General features: G+C 43.9%; 50 non-coding genes and 15 pseudogenes across 50 annotated transcripts; 17 read left to right on the top strand and 48 right to left on the bottom strand.

Annotated features, from left to right (window-relative positions):
- Positions 1-45: 45 nt before the first annotated feature.
- Positions 46-164, top strand: LOC131711761 (5S ribosomal RNA). Its single transcript, XR_009313649.1, has one exon. It is a non-coding gene; the product is annotated as a 5S ribosomal RNA (ribosomal RNA).
- Positions 165-278: 114 nt separating this feature from the next.
- Positions 279-387, top strand: LOC131716015 (5S ribosomal RNA; annotated as a pseudogene).
- Positions 388-501: 114 nt separating this feature from the next.
- On the top strand, positions 502-610 carry LOC131715639 (5S ribosomal RNA; annotated as a pseudogene).
- Positions 611-724: 114 nt separating this feature from the next.
- On the top strand, positions 725-843 carry LOC131716778 (5S ribosomal RNA). Its single transcript, XR_009315663.1, has one exon. It is a non-coding gene; the product is annotated as a 5S ribosomal RNA (ribosomal RNA).
- Positions 844-957: 114 nt separating this feature from the next.
- LOC131716779 (5S ribosomal RNA) lies at positions 958-1,076 on the top strand. Its single transcript, XR_009315664.1, has one exon. It is a non-coding gene; the product is annotated as a 5S ribosomal RNA (ribosomal RNA).
- Positions 1,077-1,176: 100 nt separating this feature from the next.
- Positions 1,177-1,295, top strand: LOC131716780 (5S ribosomal RNA). Its single transcript, XR_009315665.1, has one exon. It is a non-coding gene; the product is annotated as a 5S ribosomal RNA (ribosomal RNA).
- A 100-nt stretch (positions 1,296-1,395) lies between these two features.
- Positions 1,396-1,514, top strand: LOC131716781 (5S ribosomal RNA). The gene has a single exon (XR_009315666.1). It is a non-coding gene; the product is annotated as a 5S ribosomal RNA (ribosomal RNA).
- A 100-nt stretch (positions 1,515-1,614) lies between these two features.
- Positions 1,615-1,733, top strand: LOC131716782 (5S ribosomal RNA). Its single transcript, XR_009315667.1, has one exon. It is a non-coding gene; the product is annotated as a 5S ribosomal RNA (ribosomal RNA).
- A 114-nt stretch (positions 1,734-1,847) lies between these two features.
- Positions 1,848-1,966, top strand: LOC131711962 (5S ribosomal RNA). Its single transcript, XR_009313851.1, has one exon. It is a non-coding gene; the product is annotated as a 5S ribosomal RNA (ribosomal RNA).
- Positions 1,967-2,066: 100 nt separating this feature from the next.
- On the top strand, positions 2,067-2,175 carry LOC131714741 (5S ribosomal RNA; annotated as a pseudogene).
- Positions 2,176-2,289: 114 nt separating this feature from the next.
- LOC131715932 (5S ribosomal RNA) lies at positions 2,290-2,398 on the top strand (annotated as a pseudogene).
- Positions 2,399-2,512: 114 nt separating this feature from the next.
- LOC131714742 (5S ribosomal RNA) lies at positions 2,513-2,621 on the top strand (annotated as a pseudogene).
- Positions 2,622-2,721: 100 nt separating this feature from the next.
- LOC131716783 (5S ribosomal RNA) lies at positions 2,722-2,840 on the top strand. The gene has a single exon (XR_009315668.1). It is a non-coding gene; the product is annotated as a 5S ribosomal RNA (ribosomal RNA).
- Positions 2,841-2,940: 100 nt separating this feature from the next.
- On the top strand, positions 2,941-3,059 carry LOC131712700 (5S ribosomal RNA). The gene has a single exon (XR_009314591.1). It is a non-coding gene; the product is annotated as a 5S ribosomal RNA (ribosomal RNA).
- Positions 3,060-3,159: 100 nt separating this feature from the next.
- Positions 3,160-3,278, top strand: LOC131716784 (5S ribosomal RNA). Its single transcript, XR_009315669.1, has one exon. It is a non-coding gene; the product is annotated as a 5S ribosomal RNA (ribosomal RNA).
- Positions 3,279-3,392: 114 nt separating this feature from the next.
- LOC131714371 (5S ribosomal RNA) lies at positions 3,393-3,501 on the top strand (annotated as a pseudogene).
- Positions 3,502-3,615: 114 nt separating this feature from the next.
- Positions 3,616-3,734, top strand: LOC131711822 (5S ribosomal RNA). The gene has a single exon (XR_009313711.1). It is a non-coding gene; the product is annotated as a 5S ribosomal RNA (ribosomal RNA).
- Positions 3,735-4,003: 269 nt separating this feature from the next.
- Positions 4,004-4,122, bottom strand: LOC131713457 (5S ribosomal RNA; annotated as a pseudogene).
- A 97-nt stretch (positions 4,123-4,219) lies between these two features.
- On the bottom strand, positions 4,220-4,338 carry LOC131712910 (5S ribosomal RNA). Its single transcript, XR_009314797.1, has one exon. It is a non-coding gene; the product is annotated as a 5S ribosomal RNA (ribosomal RNA).
- A 100-nt stretch (positions 4,339-4,438) lies between these two features.
- On the bottom strand, positions 4,439-4,567 carry LOC131714144 (5S ribosomal RNA; annotated as a pseudogene).
- A 114-nt stretch (positions 4,568-4,681) lies between these two features.
- On the bottom strand, positions 4,682-4,800 carry LOC131714115 (5S ribosomal RNA; annotated as a pseudogene).
- A 100-nt stretch (positions 4,801-4,900) lies between these two features.
- On the bottom strand, positions 4,901-5,019 carry LOC131717643 (5S ribosomal RNA). The gene has a single exon (XR_009316532.1). It is a non-coding gene; the product is annotated as a 5S ribosomal RNA (ribosomal RNA).
- Positions 5,020-5,119: 100 nt separating this feature from the next.
- Positions 5,120-5,238, bottom strand: LOC131711141 (5S ribosomal RNA). Its single transcript, XR_009313023.1, has one exon. It is a non-coding gene; the product is annotated as a 5S ribosomal RNA (ribosomal RNA).
- Positions 5,239-5,352: 114 nt separating this feature from the next.
- On the bottom strand, positions 5,353-5,471 carry LOC131713458 (5S ribosomal RNA; annotated as a pseudogene).
- Positions 5,472-5,568: 97 nt separating this feature from the next.
- On the bottom strand, positions 5,569-5,687 carry LOC131712911 (5S ribosomal RNA). The gene has a single exon (XR_009314798.1). It is a non-coding gene; the product is annotated as a 5S ribosomal RNA (ribosomal RNA).
- Positions 5,688-5,787: 100 nt separating this feature from the next.
- Positions 5,788-5,906, bottom strand: LOC131716785 (5S ribosomal RNA). The gene has a single exon (XR_009315670.1). It is a non-coding gene; the product is annotated as a 5S ribosomal RNA (ribosomal RNA).
- Positions 5,907-6,006: 100 nt separating this feature from the next.
- On the bottom strand, positions 6,007-6,135 carry LOC131714351 (5S ribosomal RNA; annotated as a pseudogene).
- Positions 6,136-6,249: 114 nt separating this feature from the next.
- LOC131712202 (5S ribosomal RNA) lies at positions 6,250-6,369 on the bottom strand. Its single transcript, XR_009314095.1, has one exon. It is a non-coding gene; the product is annotated as a 5S ribosomal RNA (ribosomal RNA).
- Positions 6,370-6,469: 100 nt separating this feature from the next.
- LOC131716787 (5S ribosomal RNA) lies at positions 6,470-6,588 on the bottom strand. Its single transcript, XR_009315672.1, has one exon. It is a non-coding gene; the product is annotated as a 5S ribosomal RNA (ribosomal RNA).
- A 114-nt stretch (positions 6,589-6,702) lies between these two features.
- LOC131711189 (5S ribosomal RNA) lies at positions 6,703-6,821 on the bottom strand. Its single transcript, XR_009313072.1, has one exon. It is a non-coding gene; the product is annotated as a 5S ribosomal RNA (ribosomal RNA).
- Positions 6,822-6,935: 114 nt separating this feature from the next.
- Positions 6,936-7,054, bottom strand: LOC131710601 (5S ribosomal RNA). Its single transcript, XR_009312482.1, has one exon. It is a non-coding gene; the product is annotated as a 5S ribosomal RNA (ribosomal RNA).
- Positions 7,055-7,168: 114 nt separating this feature from the next.
- On the bottom strand, positions 7,169-7,278 carry LOC131716376 (5S ribosomal RNA; annotated as a pseudogene).
- A 100-nt stretch (positions 7,279-7,378) lies between these two features.
- LOC131714348 (5S ribosomal RNA) lies at positions 7,379-7,497 on the bottom strand (annotated as a pseudogene).
- Positions 7,498-7,597: 100 nt separating this feature from the next.
- LOC131711231 (5S ribosomal RNA) lies at positions 7,598-7,716 on the bottom strand. The gene has a single exon (XR_009313114.1). It is a non-coding gene; the product is annotated as a 5S ribosomal RNA (ribosomal RNA).
- A 100-nt stretch (positions 7,717-7,816) lies between these two features.
- LOC131716788 (5S ribosomal RNA) lies at positions 7,817-7,935 on the bottom strand. Its single transcript, XR_009315673.1, has one exon. It is a non-coding gene; the product is annotated as a 5S ribosomal RNA (ribosomal RNA).
- A 114-nt stretch (positions 7,936-8,049) lies between these two features.
- LOC131716789 (5S ribosomal RNA) lies at positions 8,050-8,168 on the bottom strand. Its single transcript, XR_009315674.1, has one exon. It is a non-coding gene; the product is annotated as a 5S ribosomal RNA (ribosomal RNA).
- Positions 8,169-8,268: 100 nt separating this feature from the next.
- LOC131710128 (5S ribosomal RNA) lies at positions 8,269-8,387 on the bottom strand. Its single transcript, XR_009311997.1, has one exon. It is a non-coding gene; the product is annotated as a 5S ribosomal RNA (ribosomal RNA).
- Positions 8,388-8,501: 114 nt separating this feature from the next.
- Positions 8,502-8,620, bottom strand: LOC131710042 (5S ribosomal RNA). Its single transcript, XR_009311909.1, has one exon. It is a non-coding gene; the product is annotated as a 5S ribosomal RNA (ribosomal RNA).
- A 100-nt stretch (positions 8,621-8,720) lies between these two features.
- Positions 8,721-8,839, bottom strand: LOC131718524 (5S ribosomal RNA). The gene has a single exon (XR_009317422.1). It is a non-coding gene; the product is annotated as a 5S ribosomal RNA (ribosomal RNA).
- Positions 8,840-8,939: 100 nt separating this feature from the next.
- On the bottom strand, positions 8,940-9,058 carry LOC131711072 (5S ribosomal RNA). Its single transcript, XR_009312954.1, has one exon. It is a non-coding gene; the product is annotated as a 5S ribosomal RNA (ribosomal RNA).
- A 100-nt stretch (positions 9,059-9,158) lies between these two features.
- LOC131716356 (5S ribosomal RNA) lies at positions 9,159-9,267 on the bottom strand (annotated as a pseudogene).
- Positions 9,268-9,381: 114 nt separating this feature from the next.
- On the bottom strand, positions 9,382-9,500 carry LOC131710218 (5S ribosomal RNA). Its single transcript, XR_009312087.1, has one exon. It is a non-coding gene; the product is annotated as a 5S ribosomal RNA (ribosomal RNA).
- Positions 9,501-9,600: 100 nt separating this feature from the next.
- On the bottom strand, positions 9,601-9,719 carry LOC131720740 (5S ribosomal RNA). The gene has a single exon (XR_009319637.1). It is a non-coding gene; the product is annotated as a 5S ribosomal RNA (ribosomal RNA).
- A 114-nt stretch (positions 9,720-9,833) lies between these two features.
- Positions 9,834-9,952, bottom strand: LOC131710403 (5S ribosomal RNA). The gene has a single exon (XR_009312275.1). It is a non-coding gene; the product is annotated as a 5S ribosomal RNA (ribosomal RNA).
- Positions 9,953-10,052: 100 nt separating this feature from the next.
- LOC131716790 (5S ribosomal RNA) lies at positions 10,053-10,171 on the bottom strand. The gene has a single exon (XR_009315675.1). It is a non-coding gene; the product is annotated as a 5S ribosomal RNA (ribosomal RNA).
- Positions 10,172-10,285: 114 nt separating this feature from the next.
- Positions 10,286-10,404, bottom strand: LOC131716791 (5S ribosomal RNA). Its single transcript, XR_009315676.1, has one exon. It is a non-coding gene; the product is annotated as a 5S ribosomal RNA (ribosomal RNA).
- A 100-nt stretch (positions 10,405-10,504) lies between these two features.
- Positions 10,505-10,623, bottom strand: LOC131716792 (5S ribosomal RNA). Its single transcript, XR_009315677.1, has one exon. It is a non-coding gene; the product is annotated as a 5S ribosomal RNA (ribosomal RNA).
- A 100-nt stretch (positions 10,624-10,723) lies between these two features.
- Positions 10,724-10,842, bottom strand: LOC131716793 (5S ribosomal RNA). The gene has a single exon (XR_009315678.1). It is a non-coding gene; the product is annotated as a 5S ribosomal RNA (ribosomal RNA).
- Positions 10,843-10,942: 100 nt separating this feature from the next.
- On the bottom strand, positions 10,943-11,061 carry LOC131716794 (5S ribosomal RNA). The gene has a single exon (XR_009315679.1). It is a non-coding gene; the product is annotated as a 5S ribosomal RNA (ribosomal RNA).
- Positions 11,062-11,161: 100 nt separating this feature from the next.
- Positions 11,162-11,280, bottom strand: LOC131716795 (5S ribosomal RNA). Its single transcript, XR_009315680.1, has one exon. It is a non-coding gene; the product is annotated as a 5S ribosomal RNA (ribosomal RNA).
- A 100-nt stretch (positions 11,281-11,380) lies between these two features.
- LOC131716796 (5S ribosomal RNA) lies at positions 11,381-11,499 on the bottom strand. Its single transcript, XR_009315681.1, has one exon. It is a non-coding gene; the product is annotated as a 5S ribosomal RNA (ribosomal RNA).
- A 100-nt stretch (positions 11,500-11,599) lies between these two features.
- On the bottom strand, positions 11,600-11,718 carry LOC131716798 (5S ribosomal RNA). Its single transcript, XR_009315683.1, has one exon. It is a non-coding gene; the product is annotated as a 5S ribosomal RNA (ribosomal RNA).
- A 100-nt stretch (positions 11,719-11,818) lies between these two features.
- LOC131716799 (5S ribosomal RNA) lies at positions 11,819-11,937 on the bottom strand. The gene has a single exon (XR_009315684.1). It is a non-coding gene; the product is annotated as a 5S ribosomal RNA (ribosomal RNA).
- Positions 11,938-12,051: 114 nt separating this feature from the next.
- LOC131711184 (5S ribosomal RNA) lies at positions 12,052-12,170 on the bottom strand. The gene has a single exon (XR_009313067.1). It is a non-coding gene; the product is annotated as a 5S ribosomal RNA (ribosomal RNA).
- Positions 12,171-12,270: 100 nt separating this feature from the next.
- LOC131710188 (5S ribosomal RNA) lies at positions 12,271-12,389 on the bottom strand. The gene has a single exon (XR_009312057.1). It is a non-coding gene; the product is annotated as a 5S ribosomal RNA (ribosomal RNA).
- A 114-nt stretch (positions 12,390-12,503) lies between these two features.
- Positions 12,504-12,622, bottom strand: LOC131711185 (5S ribosomal RNA). Its single transcript, XR_009313068.1, has one exon. It is a non-coding gene; the product is annotated as a 5S ribosomal RNA (ribosomal RNA).
- Positions 12,623-12,722: 100 nt separating this feature from the next.
- Positions 12,723-12,841, bottom strand: LOC131710189 (5S ribosomal RNA). The gene has a single exon (XR_009312058.1). It is a non-coding gene; the product is annotated as a 5S ribosomal RNA (ribosomal RNA).
- A 249-nt stretch (positions 12,842-13,090) lies between these two features.
- On the bottom strand, positions 13,091-13,209 carry LOC131713288 (5S ribosomal RNA; annotated as a pseudogene).
- A 114-nt stretch (positions 13,210-13,323) lies between these two features.
- LOC131711727 (5S ribosomal RNA) lies at positions 13,324-13,442 on the bottom strand. Its single transcript, XR_009313615.1, has one exon. It is a non-coding gene; the product is annotated as a 5S ribosomal RNA (ribosomal RNA).
- Positions 13,443-13,556: 114 nt separating this feature from the next.
- LOC131716800 (5S ribosomal RNA) lies at positions 13,557-13,675 on the bottom strand. Its single transcript, XR_009315685.1, has one exon. It is a non-coding gene; the product is annotated as a 5S ribosomal RNA (ribosomal RNA).
- Positions 13,676-13,775: 100 nt separating this feature from the next.
- On the bottom strand, positions 13,776-13,894 carry LOC131713178 (5S ribosomal RNA). The gene has a single exon (XR_009315062.1). It is a non-coding gene; the product is annotated as a 5S ribosomal RNA (ribosomal RNA).
- A 100-nt stretch (positions 13,895-13,994) lies between these two features.
- Positions 13,995-14,113, bottom strand: LOC131716801 (5S ribosomal RNA). The gene has a single exon (XR_009315686.1). It is a non-coding gene; the product is annotated as a 5S ribosomal RNA (ribosomal RNA).
- A 100-nt stretch (positions 14,114-14,213) lies between these two features.
- Positions 14,214-14,332, bottom strand: LOC131711114 (5S ribosomal RNA). Its single transcript, XR_009312996.1, has one exon. It is a non-coding gene; the product is annotated as a 5S ribosomal RNA (ribosomal RNA).
- Positions 14,333-14,432: 100 nt separating this feature from the next.
- LOC131716802 (5S ribosomal RNA) lies at positions 14,433-14,551 on the bottom strand. The gene has a single exon (XR_009315687.1). It is a non-coding gene; the product is annotated as a 5S ribosomal RNA (ribosomal RNA).
- A 100-nt stretch (positions 14,552-14,651) lies between these two features.
- LOC131718838 (5S ribosomal RNA) lies at positions 14,652-14,770 on the bottom strand. The gene has a single exon (XR_009317734.1). It is a non-coding gene; the product is annotated as a 5S ribosomal RNA (ribosomal RNA).
- Between the last annotated feature and the right edge of the window lie 31 nt (positions 14,771-14,801).

Genomic DNA, 14,801 nt, shown 5'->3' on the forward strand with positions numbered 1-14,801 from the left:
CCACAGCTCACTAAACATAAAAGTCATGAAAGCAGAAATGCAATCGCCTGCGGCCACACCACCTTGAATAAGCCTGATCTCGTCTGATCTCAGAAGCTAAGCAATGTTGGGCTTGGTTAATACTTGGATGGGAGACCACCTGGGAATATCAAGTGCTGCAGGCATTACATTTTTGTAATTACATTTTACAATTGAAATGTGTGGAGGACAAAAGGAAATTTTGGAGGAATCACCCCCAGCTCAATAAACATAAAAGTCATGAAAGCAGAAATGCAATCGCCTGCGGCCACACCACCTTGAATAAGCCTGATCTTAGAAACTAAGCAATGTTGGGCTTGGTTAGTACTTGGATGGGAGACCACCTGGGAATATCAAGTGCTGCAGGCATTACATTTTTGTAATTACATTTTACAATTGAAATGTGTGGAGGACAAAAGGAAATTTTGGAGGAATCACCCCCAGCTCACTAAACATAAAAGTCATGAAAGCAGAAACGCAATCGCCTGCGGCCACACCACCTTGAATAAGCCTGATCTCAGAAGCTAAGCAATGTTGGGCTTGGTTAGTACTTGGATGGGAGACCACCGGGGAATATCAAGTGCTGCAGGCATTACATTTTTGTAATTACATTTTACAATTGAAATGTGTGGAGGACAAAAGGAAATTTTGGAGGAATCACCCCCAGCTCACTAAACATAAAAGTCATGAAAGCAGAAATGCAATCGCCTGCGGCCACACCACCTTGAATAAGCCTGATCTCGTCTGATCTCAGAAGCTAAGCAATGTTGGGCTTGGTTAGTACTTGGATGGGAGACCACCTGGGAATATCAAGTGCTGCAGGCATTACATTTTTGTAATTACATTTTACAATTGAAATGTGTGGAGGACAAAAGGAAATTTTGGAGGAATCACCCCCAGCTCACTAAACATAAAAGTCATGAAAGCAGAAATGCAATCGCCTGCGGCCACACCACCTTGAATAAGCCTGATCTCGTCTGATCTCAGAAGCTAAGCAATGTTGGGCTTGGTTAGTACTTGGATGGGAGACCACCTGGGAATATCAAGTGCTGCAGGCATTACATTTTACAATTGAAATGTGTGGAGGACAATAGGAAATTTTGGAGGAATCACCCCCAGCTCACTAAACATAAAAGTCATGAAAGCAGCAATGCAATCGCCTGCGGCCACACCACCTTGAATAAGCCTGATCTCGTCTGATCTCAGAAGCTAAGCAATGTTGGGCTTGGTTAGTACTTGGATGGGAGACCACCTGGGAATATCAAGTGCTGCAGGCATTACATTTTACAATTGAAATGTGTGGAGGACAAAAGGAAATTTTGGAGGAATCACCCCCAGCTCACTAAACATAAAAGTCATGAAAGCAGAAATACAATCGCCTGCGGCCACACCACCTTGAATAAGCCTGATCTCGTCTGATCTCAGAAGCTAAGCAATGTTGGGCTTGGTTAGTACTTGGATGGGAGACCACCTGGGAATATCAAGTGCTGCAGGCATTACATTTTACAATTGAAATGTGTGGAGGACAAAAGGAAATTTTGGAGGAATCACCCCCAGCTCACTAAACATAAAAGTCATGAAAGCAGAAATGCAATCGCCTGCGGCCACACCACCTTGAATAAGCCTGATCTCGTCTGATCTCAGAAGCTAAGCAATGTTGGGCTTGGTTAGTACTTGGATGGGAGACCACCTGGGAATATCAAGTGCTGCAGGCATTACATTTTTGTAATTACATTTTACAATTGAAATGTGTGGAGGACAAAAGGAAATTTTGGAGGAATCACCCCCAGCTCACTAAACATAAAAGTCATGAAAGCAGAAATGCAATCGCCTGCGGCCACACCACCTTGAATAAGCCTGATCTCGTCTGATCTCAGAAGCTAAGCAATGTTGGGCTTGGTTAGTACTTGGATGGGAGACCACCTGGGTATATCAAGTGCTGCAGGCATTACATTTTACAATTGAAATGTGTGGAGGACAAAAGGAAATTTTGGAGGAATCACCCCCAGCTCACTAAACATAAAAGTCATGAAAGCAGAAATGCAATCGCCTGCGGCCACACCACCTTGAATAAGCCTGATCTCAGAAGCTAAGCAATGTTGGGCTTGGTTAGTACTTGGATGGGAGACCACCTGGGAATATCAAGTGCTGCAGGCATTACATTTTTGTAATTACATTTTACAATTGAAATGTGTGGAGGACAAAAGGAAATTTTGGAGGAATCACCCCCAGCTCACTAAACATAAAAGTCATGAAAGCAGAAATGCAATCGCCTGCGGCCACACCACCTTCAATAAGCCTGATCTCAGAAGCTAAGCAATGTTGGGCTTGGTTAGTACTTGGATGGGAGACCACCTGGGAATATCAAGTGCTGCAGGCATTACATTTTTGTAATTACATTTTACAATTGAAATGTGTGGAGGACAAAAGGAAATTTTGGAGGAATCACCCCCAGCTCACTAAACATAAAAGTCATGAAAGCAGAAATGCAATCGCCTGCGGCCACACCACCTTGAATAAGCCTGATCTCAGAAGCTAAGCAATGTTGGGCTTGGTTAGTACTTGGATGGGAGACCACCTGGGAATATCAAGTGCTGCAGGCATTACATTTTACAATTGAAATGTGTGGAGGACAAAAGGAAATTTTGGAGGAATCACCCCCAGCTCACTAAACATAAAAGTCATGAAAGCAGAAATGCAATCGCCTGCGGCCACACCACCTTGAATAAGCCTGATCTCGTCTGATCTCAGAAGCTAAGCAATGTTGGGCTTGGTTAGTACTTGGATGGGAGACCACCTGGGAATATCAAGTGCTGCAGGCATTAAATTTTACAATTGAAATGTGTGGAGGACAAAAAGAAATTTTGGAGGAATCACCCCCAGCTCACTAAACACAAAAGTCATGAAAGCAGAAACGCAATCGCCTGCGGCCACACCACCTTGAATAAGCCTGATCTCGTCTGATCTCAGAAGCTAAGCAATGTTGGGCTTGGTTAGTACTTGGATGGGAGACCACCTGGGACTATCAAGTGCTGCAGGCATTACATTTTACAATTGAAATGTGTGGAGGACAAAAGGAAATTTTGGAGGAATCACCCCCAGCTCACTAAACATAAAAGTCATGAAAGCAGAAATGCAATCGCCTGCGGCCACACCACCTTGAATAAGCCTGATCTCGTCTGATCTCAGAAGCTAAGCAATGTTGGGCTTGGTTAGTACTTGGATGGGAGACCACCTGGGAATATCAAGTGCTGCAGGCATTACATTTTTGAAATTACATTTTACAATTGAAATGTGTGGAGGACAAAAGGAAAATTTGGAGGAATCACCCCCAGCTCACTAAACATAAAAGTCATGAAAGCAGAAATGCAATCGCCTGCGGCCACACCACCTTGAATAAGCCTGATCTCAGAAGCTAAGCAAAGTTGGGCTTGGTTAGTACTTGGATGGGAGACCACCTGGGAATATCAAGTGCTGCAGGCATTACATTTTTGTAATTACATTTTACAATTGAAATGTGTGGACGACAAAAGGAAATTTTGGAGGAATCACCCCCAGCTCACTAAACATAAAAGTCATGAAAGCAGAAATGCAATCGCCTGCGGCCACACCACCTTGAATAAGCCTGATCTTGTCTGATCTCAGAAGCTAAGCAATGTTGGGCTTGGTTAGTACTTGGATGGGAGACCACCTGGGAATATCAAGTGCTGCAGGCATTACATTTTTGTAATTACATTTTACAATTGAAATGTGTGGAGGACAAAAGGAAATTTTGGAGGAATCACCCCCAGCTCACTAAACATAAAAGTCATGAAAGCAGAAATGCAATCGCCTGCGGCCACACCACCTTGAATAAGCCTGATCCACAAGCGATTGCATTTCTGCTTTCATGACTTTTATGTTTAGTGAGCTGGGGGTGATTCCTCCAAAATTTCCTTTTGTCCTCCACACATTTCAATTGTAAAATGTAATTACAAAAATGTAATGCCTGCAGCACTTGATATTCCCAGGTGGTCTCCCATCCAAGTACTAACCAAGCCCAACATTGCTTATCTTCTGAGATCAGACGAGGTCAGACTTATTCAAGGTGGTGTGGCCGCAGGCGATTGCATTTCTGCTTTCATGACTTTTATGTTTAGTGAGCTGGGGGTGATTCCTCCAAAATTTCCTTTTGTCCACACATTTCAATTGTAAAATGTAATGCCTGCAGCACTTGACATTCCCAGGTGATCTCCCATCCAAGTACTAACCAAGCCCAACATTGCTTAGCTTCTGAGATCCGACGAGATCAGGCTTATTCAAGGTGGTGTGGCCGCAGGCGATTGCATTTCTGCTTTCATGACTTTTATGTTTAGTGAGCTGGGGGTGATTCCTCCAAAAATTCCTTTTGTCCTCCACACATTTCAATTGTAATATGTAATGCCTGCAGCACTTGATATTCCCAGGTGGTCTCCCATCCAAGTACTAACCAAGCCCAAAATTGCTTAGATTCTGAGATCAGACGAGATCAGGCGAGATCAGGCTCGTTCAAGGTGGTGTGGCTGCAGGCGATTGCATTTCTGCTTTCATGACTTTTATGTTTAGTGAGCTGGGGGTGATTCCTCCAAAATTTCCTTTTGTCCTGCACACATTTCAATTGTAAAATGTAATTACAAAAATGTAATGCCTGCAGCACTTGATATTCCCAGGTGGACTCCCATCAAAGTACTAACAAAGCCCAACATTGCTTAGCTTCTGAGATCAGACGAGATCAGGATTATTCAAGGTGGTGTGGCAGCAGGCGATTGCATATCTGCTTTCATGACTTTTATGTTTAGTGAGCTGGGGGTGATTCCTCCAAAATTTCCTTTTGTCCTCCACACATTTCAATTGTAAAATGTAATGCCTGCAGCACTTGATATTCCCAGGTGGTCTCCCATCCAAGTACTAACCAAGCCCAACATTGCTTAGCTTCTGAGATCAGATGAGATCAGGCTTATTCAAGGTGGTGTGGCCGCAGGCGATTGCATTTCTGCTTTCATGACTTTTATGTTTAGTGAGCTGGGGGTGATTCCTCCAAAATTTCCTTTTGTCCTCCACACATTTCAATTGTAAAATGTAATGCCTGCAGCACTTGATATTCCCAGGTGGTCTCCCATCCAACTACTAACCAAGCCCAACATTGCTTAGCTTCTGAGATCAGACGAGATCAGGCTTATTCAAGGTGGTGTGGCCGCAGGCAATTGCATTTCTGCTTTCATGACTTTTATGTTTAGTGAGCTGGGGGTGATTCCTCCAAAATTTCCTTTTGTCCTCCACACATTTCAATTGTAAAATGTAATTACAAAAATGTAATGCCTGCAGCACTTGATATTCCCAGGTGGTCTCCCATCCAAGTACTAACCAAGCCCAACATTGCTTATCTTCTGAGATCAGACGAGGTCAGACTTATTCAAGGTGGTGTGGCCGCAGGCGATTGCATTTCTGCTTTCATGACTTTTATGTTTAGTGAGCTGGGGGTGATTCCTCCAAAATTTCCTTTTGTCCACACATTTCAATTGTAAAATGTAATGCCTGCAGCACTTGACATTCCCAGGTGATCTCCCATCCAAGTACTAACCAAGCCCAACATTGCTTAGCTTCTGAGATCCGACGAGATCAGGCTTATTCAAGGTGGTGTGGCCGCAGGCGATTGCATTTCTGCTTTCATGACTTTTATGTTTAGTGAGCTGGGGGTGATTCCTCCAAAATGTCCTTTTGTCCTCCACACATTTCAATTGTAAAATGTAATGCCTGCAGCACTTGATATTCCCAGGTGGTCTCCCATCCAAGTACTAACCAAGCCCAACATTGCTTAGCTTCTGAGATCAGACGAGATCAGGCTTATTCAAGGTGGTGTGGCCGCAGGCGATTGCAGTTCTGCTTTCATGACTTTTATGTTTAGTGAGATGGGGGTGATTCCTCCAAAATTTCCTTTTGTCCTCAACACATTTCAATTGTAAAATGTAATGCCTGCAGCACTTGATATTCCCAGGTGGTCTCCCATCCAAGTACTAACCAAGCCCAACATTGCTTAGCTTCTGAGATCAGACGAGATCAGGCAAGATCAGGCTTATTCAAGGTGGTGTGTCCGCAAGCGATTGCATTTCTGCTTTCATGACTTTTATGTTTAGTGAGCTGGGGGTGATTCCTCCAAAATTTCCTTTTGTCCTCCACACATTTCAATTGTAAAATGTAATTACAAAAATGTAATGCCTGCAGCACTTGATATTCCCAGGTGGTCTCCCATCCAAGTACTAACCAAGCCCCAACATTGCTTAGCTTCTGAGATCAGACGAGATCAGGCTTATTCAAGGTGGTGTGGCCGCAGGCGATTGCATTACTGCTTTCATGACTTTTATGTTTAGTGAGCTGGGGGTGATTCCTCCAAAATTTCCTTTTGTCCTCCACACATTTCAATTGTAAAATGTAATGCCTGCAGCACTTGATATTCCCAGGTGGTCTCCCATCCAAGTACTAACCAAGCCCAACATTGCTTAGCTTCTGAGATCAGACGAGATCAGGCTTATTCAAGGTGGTGTGGCCGCAGGCGATTGCATTTCTGCTTTAATGACTTTTATGTTTAGTGAGCTGGGGGTGATTCCTCCAAAATTTCCTTTTGTCCTCCACACATTTCAATTGTAAAATGTAATTACAAAAATGTAATGCCGGCAGCACTTGATATTCCCAGGTGGTCTCCCATCCAAGTACTAACCAAGCCCAACATTGCTTAGCTTCTGAGATCAGACGAGATCAGGCTTATTCAAGGTGGTGTGGCCGCAGGCAATTGCATTTCTGCTTTCATGACTATTATGTTTAGTGAGCTGGGGGTGATTCCTCCAAAATTTCCTTTTGTCCTCCACACATTTCAATTGTAAAATGTAATTACAAAAATGTAATGCCTGCAGCACTTGATATTCCCAGGTGGTCTCCCATCCAAGTACAAACCAAGCCCAACATTGCTTAGCTTCTGAGATCAGACGAGATCAGGCTTATTCAAGGTGGTGTGGCCGCAGGCGATTGCATTTCTGCTTTCATGACTTTTATGTTTAGTGAGCTGGGGGTGATTCCTCCAAAATTTCCTTTTGTCCTCCACACATTTCAATTGTAAAATGTAATTACAAAAATGTAATGCCTGCAGCACTTGATATTCCCAGGTGGTCTCCCATCCAAGTACTAACCAAGCCCCAACTTTGCTTAGCTTCTGAGATCAGGCTTATTCAAGGTGGTGTGGCCGCAGGGGATTGCATTTCTGCTTTCATGACTTTTATGTTTAGTGAGCAGGGGGTGATTCCTCCAAAATTTCCTTTTGTCCTCCACACATTTCAATTGTAAAATGTAATGCCAGCAGCACTTGATAGTCCCAGGTGGTCTCCCATCCAAGTACTAACCAAGCCCAAAATTGCTTAGCTTCTGAGATCAGACGAGATCAGGCTTATTCAAGGTGGTGTGGCCACAGGCGATTGCATTTCTGCTTTCATGACTTTTATGTTTACTGAGCTGGGGGTGATTCCTCCAAAATTTCCTTTTGTCTCCCACACATTTCAATTGTAAAATGTAATGCCTGCAGCACTTGATATTCCCAGGTGGTCTCCCATCCAAGTACTAACCAAGCCCAACATTGCTTAGCTTCTGAGATCAGACGAGATCAGGCTTATTCAAGGTGGTGTGGCCGCCGGCGATTGCATTTCTGCTTTCATGACTTTTATGTTTAGTGAGCTGGGGGTGATTCCTCCAAAATTTCCTTTTGTCCTCCACACATTTCAAATGTAAAATGTAATGCCTGCAGCACTTGATATTCCCAGGTGGTCTCCCATCCAAGTACTAACCAAGCCCAACATTGCTTAGCTTCTGAGATCAGACGAGATCAGGCTTATTCAAGGTGGTGTGGCCGCAGGCGTTTGCATTTCTGCTTTCATGACTTTTATGTTTAGTGAGCTGGGGGTGATTCCTCCAAAATTTCCTTTTGTCCTCCACACATTTCAATTGTAAAATGTAATTACAAAAATGTAATGCCTGCAGCACTTGATATTCCCAGGTGGTCTCCCATCCAAGTACTAACCAAGCCCAACATTGCTTAGCTTCTGAGATCAGACGAGATCAGGCTTATTCAAGGTGGTGTGGCCGCAGGCGATTGCAGTTCTGCTTTCATGACTTTTATGTTTAGTGAGCTGGGGGTGAGTCCTCCAAAATTTCCTTTTGTCCTCCACACATTTCAATTGTAAGATGTAATGCCTGCAGCACTTGATATTCCCAGGTGGTCTCCCATCCAAGTACTAACCAAGCCCAACATTGCTTAGCTTCTGAGATCAGACGAGATCAGGCTTATTCAAGGTGGTGTGGCCACAGGCGATTGCAGTTCTGCTTTCATGACTTTTATGTTTAGTGAGCTGGGGGTGATTCCTCCAAAATTTCCTTTTGTCCTCCACACATTTCAATTGTAAAATGTAATTACAAAAATGTAATGCCTGCAGCACTTGATATTCCCAGGTGGTCTCCCATCCAAGTACTAACCAAGCCCAACACTGCTTAGCTTCTGAGATCAGACGAGATCAGGCTTATTCAAGGTGGTGTGGCCGCAGGCGATTGCATTTCTGCTTTCATGACTTTTATGTTTAGTGAGCTGGGGGTGATTCCTCCAAAATTTCCTTTTGTCCTCCACACATTTCAATTGTAAAATGTAATGCCTGCAGCACTTGATATTCCCAGGTGGTCTCCCATCCAAGTACTAACCAAGCCCAACATTGCTTAGCTTCTGAGATCAGACGAGATCAGGCTTTTTCAAGGTGGTGTGGCTGCAGGCGATTGCATTTCTGCTTTCATGACTTTTATGTTTAGTGAGCTGGGGTTGATTCCTCCAAAATATCCTTTTGTCCTCCACACATTTCAATTGTAAAATGTAATGCCTGCAGCACTTGATATTCCCAGGTAGTCTCCCATCCAAGTACTAACCAAGCCCAACATTGCTTAGCTTCTGAGATCAGACGAGATCAGGCTTATTCAAGGTGGTGTGGCCGCAGGCGATTGCATTTCTGCTTTCATGACTTTTATGTTTAGTGAGCTGGGGGTGATTCCTCCAAAATTTCCTTTTGTCCTCCACACATTTCAATTGTAAAATGTAATGCCTGCAGCACTTGATATTCCCAGGTGGTCTCCCATCCAAGTACTAACCAAGCCCAACACTGCTTAGCTTTTGAGATCAGACTTATTCAAGGTGGTGTGGCCGCAGGCGATTGCATTACTGCTTTCATGACTTTTATGTTTAGTGAGCTGGGGGTGATTCCTCCAAAATTTCCTTTTGTCCTCCACACATTTCAATTGTAAAATGTAATTACAAAAATGTAATGCCTGCAGCACTTGACATTCCCAGGTGGTCTCCCATCCAAGTACTAACCAAGCCCAACATTGCTTAGCTTCTGAGATCAGACGAGATCAGGCTTATTCAAGGTGGTGTGGCCGCAGGCGATTGCATTTCTGCTTTCATGACTTTTATGTTTAGTGAGCTGGGGGTGATTCCTCAAAAATTACTTCTTGTCCTCCACACATTTCAATAGTAAAATGTAATGCCTGCAGCACTTGATATTCCCAGGTGGTCTCCCACCCAAGTACTAACCAAGCCCAACATTGCTTAGCTTCTGAGATCAGACGAGATCAGGCTTATTCAAGGTGGTGTGGCCGCAGGCGATTGCATTTCTGCTTTCATGACTTTTATGTTTAGTGAGCTGGGGGTTATTCCTCCAAAATTTCCTTTTGTCCTCCACACATTTCAATTGTAAAATGTAATTACAAAAATGTAATGCCTGCAGCACTTGATATTCCCAGGTGGTCGCCCATCCAAGTACTAACCAAGCCCAACACTGCTTAGCTTCTGAGATCAGACGAGATCAGGCTTATTCAAGGTGGTGTGGCCGCAGGCGATTGCATTTCTGCTTTCATGACTTTTATGTTTAGTGAGCTGGGGGTGATTCCTCCAAAATTTCCTTTTGTCCTCCACACATTTCAATTGTAAAATGTAATGCCTGCAGCACTTGATATTCCCAGGTGGTCTCCCATCCAAGTACTAACCAAGCCCAACATTGCTTAGCTTCTGAGATCAGACGAGATCAGGCTTATTCAAGGTGGTGTGGCCGCAGGCGATTGCACTTCTGCTTTCATGACTTTTATGTTTAGTGAGCTGGGGGTGATTCCTCCAAAATTTCCTTTTGTCCTCCACACATTTCAATTGTAAAATGTAATTACAAAAATGTAATGCCTGCAGCACTTGATATTCCCAGGTGGTCTCCCATCCAAGTACTAACCAAGCCCAACATTGCTTAGCTTCTGAGATCAGACGAGATCAGGCTTATTCAAGGTGGTGTGGCCGCAGGCGATTGCATTTCTGCTTTCATGACTTTTATGTTTAGTGAGCTGGGGGTGATTCCTCCAAAATTTGCTTTTGTCCTCCACACATTTCAATTGTAAAATGTAATGCCTGCAGCACTTGATATTCCCAGGTGGTCTCCCATCCAAGTACTAACCAAGCCCAACATTGCTTAGCTTCTGAGATCAGACGAGATCAGGCTTATTCAAGGTGGTGTGGCCGCAGGCGATTGCATTTCTGCTTTCATGACTTTTATGTTTAGTGAGCTGGGGGTGATTCCTCCAAAATTTCCTTTTGTCCTCCACACATTTCAATTGTAAAATGTAATGCCTGCAGCACTTGATATTCCCAGGTGGTCTCCCATCCAAGTACTAACCAAGCCCAACATTGCTTAGCTTCTGAGATCAGACGAGATCAGGCTTATTCAAGGTGGTGTGGCCGCAGGCGATTGCATTTCTGCTTTCATGACTTTTATGTTTAGTGAGCTGGGGGTGATTCCTCCAAAATTTCCTTTTGTCCTCCACACATTTCAATTGTAAAATGTAATGCCTGCAGCACTTGATATTCCCAGGTGGTCTCCCATCCAAGTACTAACCAAGCCCAACATTGCTTAGCTTCTGAGATCAGACGAGATCAGGCTTATTCAAGGTGGTGTGGCCGCAGGCGATTGCATTTCTGCTTTCATGACTTTTATGTTTAGTGAGCTGGGGGTGATTCCTCCAAAATTTCCTTTTGTCCTCCACACATTTCAATTGTAAAATGTAATGCCTGCAGCACTTGATATTCCCAGGTGGTCTCCCATCCAAGTACTAACCAAGCCCAACATTGCTTAGCTTCTGAGATCAGACGAGATCAGGCTTATTCAAGGTGGTGTGGCCGCAGGCGATTGCATTTCTGCTTTCATGACTTTTATGTTTAGTGAGCTGGGGGTGATTCCTCCAAAATTTCCTTTTGTCCTCCACACATTTCAATTGTAAAATGTAATGCCTGCAGCACTTGATATTCCCAGGTGGTCTCCCATCCAAGTACTAACCAAGCCCAACATTGCTTAGCTTCTGAGATCAGACGAGATCAGGCTTATTCAAGGTGGTGTGGCCGCAGGCGATTGCATTTCTGCTTTCATGACTTTTATGTTTAGTGAGCTGGGGGTGATTCCTCCAAAATTTCCTTTTGTCCTCCACACATTTCAATTGTAAAATGTAATGCCTGCAGCACTTGATATTCCCAGGTGGTCTCCCATCCAAGTACTAACCAAGCCCAACATTGCTTAGCTTCTGAGATCAGACGAGATCAGGCTTATTCAAGGTGGTGTGGCCGCAGGCGATTGCATTTCTGCTTTCATGACTTTTATGTTTAGTGAGCTGGGGGTGATTCCTCCAAAATTTCCTTTTGTCCTCCACACATTTCAATTGTAAAATGTAATGCCTGCAGCACTTGATATTCCCAGGTGGTCTCCCATCCAAGTACTAACCAAGCCCAACATTGCTTAGCTTCTGAGATCAGACGAGATCAGGCTTATTCAAGGTGGTGTGGCCGCAGGCGATTGCATTTCTGCTTTCATGACTTTTATGTTTAGTGAGCTGGGGGTGATTCCTCCAAAATTTCCTTTTGTCCTCCACACATTTCAATTGCAAAATGTAATTACAAAAATGTAATGCCTGCAGCACTTGATATTCCCAGGTGGTCTCCCATCCAAGTACTAACCAAGCCCAACATTGCTTAGCTTCTGAGATCAGACGAGATCAGGCTTATTCGAGGTGGTGTGGCCGCAGGCGATTGCATTTCTGCTTTCATGACTTTTATGTTTAGTGAGCTGGGGGTGATTCCTCCAATATTTCCTTTTGTCCTCCACACATTTCAATTGTAAAATGTAATGCCTGCAGCACTTGATATTCCCAGGTGGTCTCCCATCCAAGTACTAACCAAGCCCAACATTGCTTAGCTTCTGAGATCAGATGAGATCAGGCTTATTCAAGGTGGTGTGGCCGCAGGTGATTGCATTTCTGCTTTCATGACTTTTATGTTTAGTGAGCTGGGGGTGATTCCTCCAAAATTTCCTTTTGTCCTCCACACATTTCAATTGCAAAATGTAATTACAAAAATGTAATGCCTGCAGCACTTGATATTCCCAGGTGGTCTCCCATCCAAGTACTAACCAAGCCCAACATTGCTTAGCTTCTGAGATCAGACGAGATCAGGCTTATTCGAGGTGGTGTGGCCGCAGGCGATTGCATTTCTGCTTTCATGACTTTTATGTTTAGTGAGCTGGGGGTGATTCCTCCAATATTTCCTTTTGTCCTCCACACATTTCAATTGTAAAATGTAATGCCTGCAGCACTTGATATTCCCAGGTGGTCTCCCATCCAAGTACTAACCAAGCCCAACATTGCTTAGCTTCTGAGATCAGATGAGATCAGGCTTATTCAAGGTGGTGTGGCCGCAGGTGATTGCATTTCTGCTTTCATGACTTTTATGTTTAGTGAGCTGGGGGTGATTCCTCCAAAATTTCCTTTTGTCCTCCACACATTTCAATTGCAAAATGTAATTGCTTAGCTTCTGAGATCAGGCTTATTCAAGGTGGTGTGGCCGCAGGCGATTGCATTTCTGCTTTCATGACTTTTATGTTTAGTGAGCTGGGGGTGATTCCCCCAAAATTTCCTTTTGTCCTCCACACATTTCAATTGTAAAATGTAATGCCTGCAGCACTTGATATTCCCAGGTGGTCTCCCATCCAAGTACTAACCAAGCCCAACATTGCTTAGCTTCGGAGAACAGACGAGATCAGGCTTATTCAAGGTGGTGTGGCCGCAGGCGATTGCATTTTTGCTTTCATGACTTTTATGTTTAGTGAGCTGGGGGTGATTCCTCCAAAATTTCCTTTTGTCCTCCACACATTTCAATTGTAAAATGTAATTACAAAAATGTAATGCCTGCAGCACTTGATATTTCCAGGTGGTCTCCCATCCAAGTACTAACCAAGCCCAACATTGCTTAGCTTCTGAGATCAGACGAGATCAGGCTTATTCAAGGTGGTGTGGCCGCAGGCGATTGCATTTCTGCTTTCATGACTTTTATGTTTAGTGAGCTGGGGGTGAGTCCTCCAAAATTTCCTTTTGTCCTCCACACATTTCAATTGTAAAATGTAATTACAAAAATGCAATGCCTGCAGCACTTGATATTCCCAGGTGGTCTCCCATCCAAGTACTAACCAAGCCCAACATTGCTTAGCTTCTGAGATCAGACGAGATCAGGCTTATTCAAGGTGGTGTGGCCGCAGGCGATTGCATTTCTGCTTTCATGACTTTTATGTTTAGTGAGCTGGGGGTGATTCCTCCAAAATTTCCTTTTGTCCTCCACACATTTCAATTGTAAAATGTAATGCCTGCAGCACTTGATATTCCCAGGTGGTCTCCCATCCAAGTACTAACCAAGCCCAACATTGCTTAGCTTCTGAGATCAGACGAGATCAGGCTTATTCAAGGTTGTGTGGCCACAGGCGATTGCTTTTCTGCTTTCATGACTTTTATGTTTAGTGAGCTGGGGGTGATTCCTCCAAAATTTCCTTTTGTCCTCCACACATTTCAATTGTAAAATGTAATGCCTGCAGCACTTGATATTCCCAGGTGGTCTCCCATCCAAGTACTAACCAAGCCCAACATTGCTTAGCTTCTGAGATCAGACGAGATCAGGCTTATTCAAGGTGGTGTGGCCGCAGGCGATTGCATTTCTCCTTTCATGACTTTTATGTTTAGTGAGCTGGGGGTGATTCCTCCAAAATTTCCTTTTGTCCTCCACACATTTCAATTGTAAAATGTAATGCCTGCAGCACTTGATATTCCCAGGTGGTCTCCCATCCAAGTACTAACCAAGCCCAACATTGCTTAGCTTCAGAGATCAGACGAGATCAGGCTTATTCAAGGTGGTGTGGCCGCAGGCGATTGCATTTCTGCTTTCATGACTTTTATGTTTAGTGAGCTGGGGGTGATTCCTCCAAAATTTCCTTTTGTCCTCCACACATTTCAATTGTAAAATGTAATGCCTGCAGCACTTGATATTCCCAGGTGGTCTCCCATCCAAGTACTAACCAAGCCCAACATTGCTTAGCTTCTGAGATCAGACGAGATCAGGCTTATTCAAGGTGGTGTGGCCGCAGGCGATTGCATTTCTGCTTTCATGACTTTTATGTTTAGTGAGCTGGGGGTGATTCCTCCAAAATTTCCTTTTGTCCTCCACACATTTCAATTGTAAAATGTAATGCCTGCAGCACTTGATATTCCCAGGAGGTCTCCCATCCAAGTACTAACCAAGCCCAACATTGCTTAGCTTCTGAGATCAGACGAGATCAGGCTTATTCAAGGTGGTGTGGCCGCAGGCGATTGCATTTCTGCTTTCATGACTTTTATGT

Source organism: Acipenser ruthenus, chromosome 44 (genome assembly GCF_902713425.1).
Source record: "Acipenser ruthenus chromosome 44, fAciRut3.2 maternal haplotype, whole genome shotgun sequence".
Classification (NCBI taxonomy): Eukaryota; Metazoa; Chordata; class Actinopteri; order Acipenseriformes; family Acipenseridae; genus Acipenser; species Acipenser ruthenus.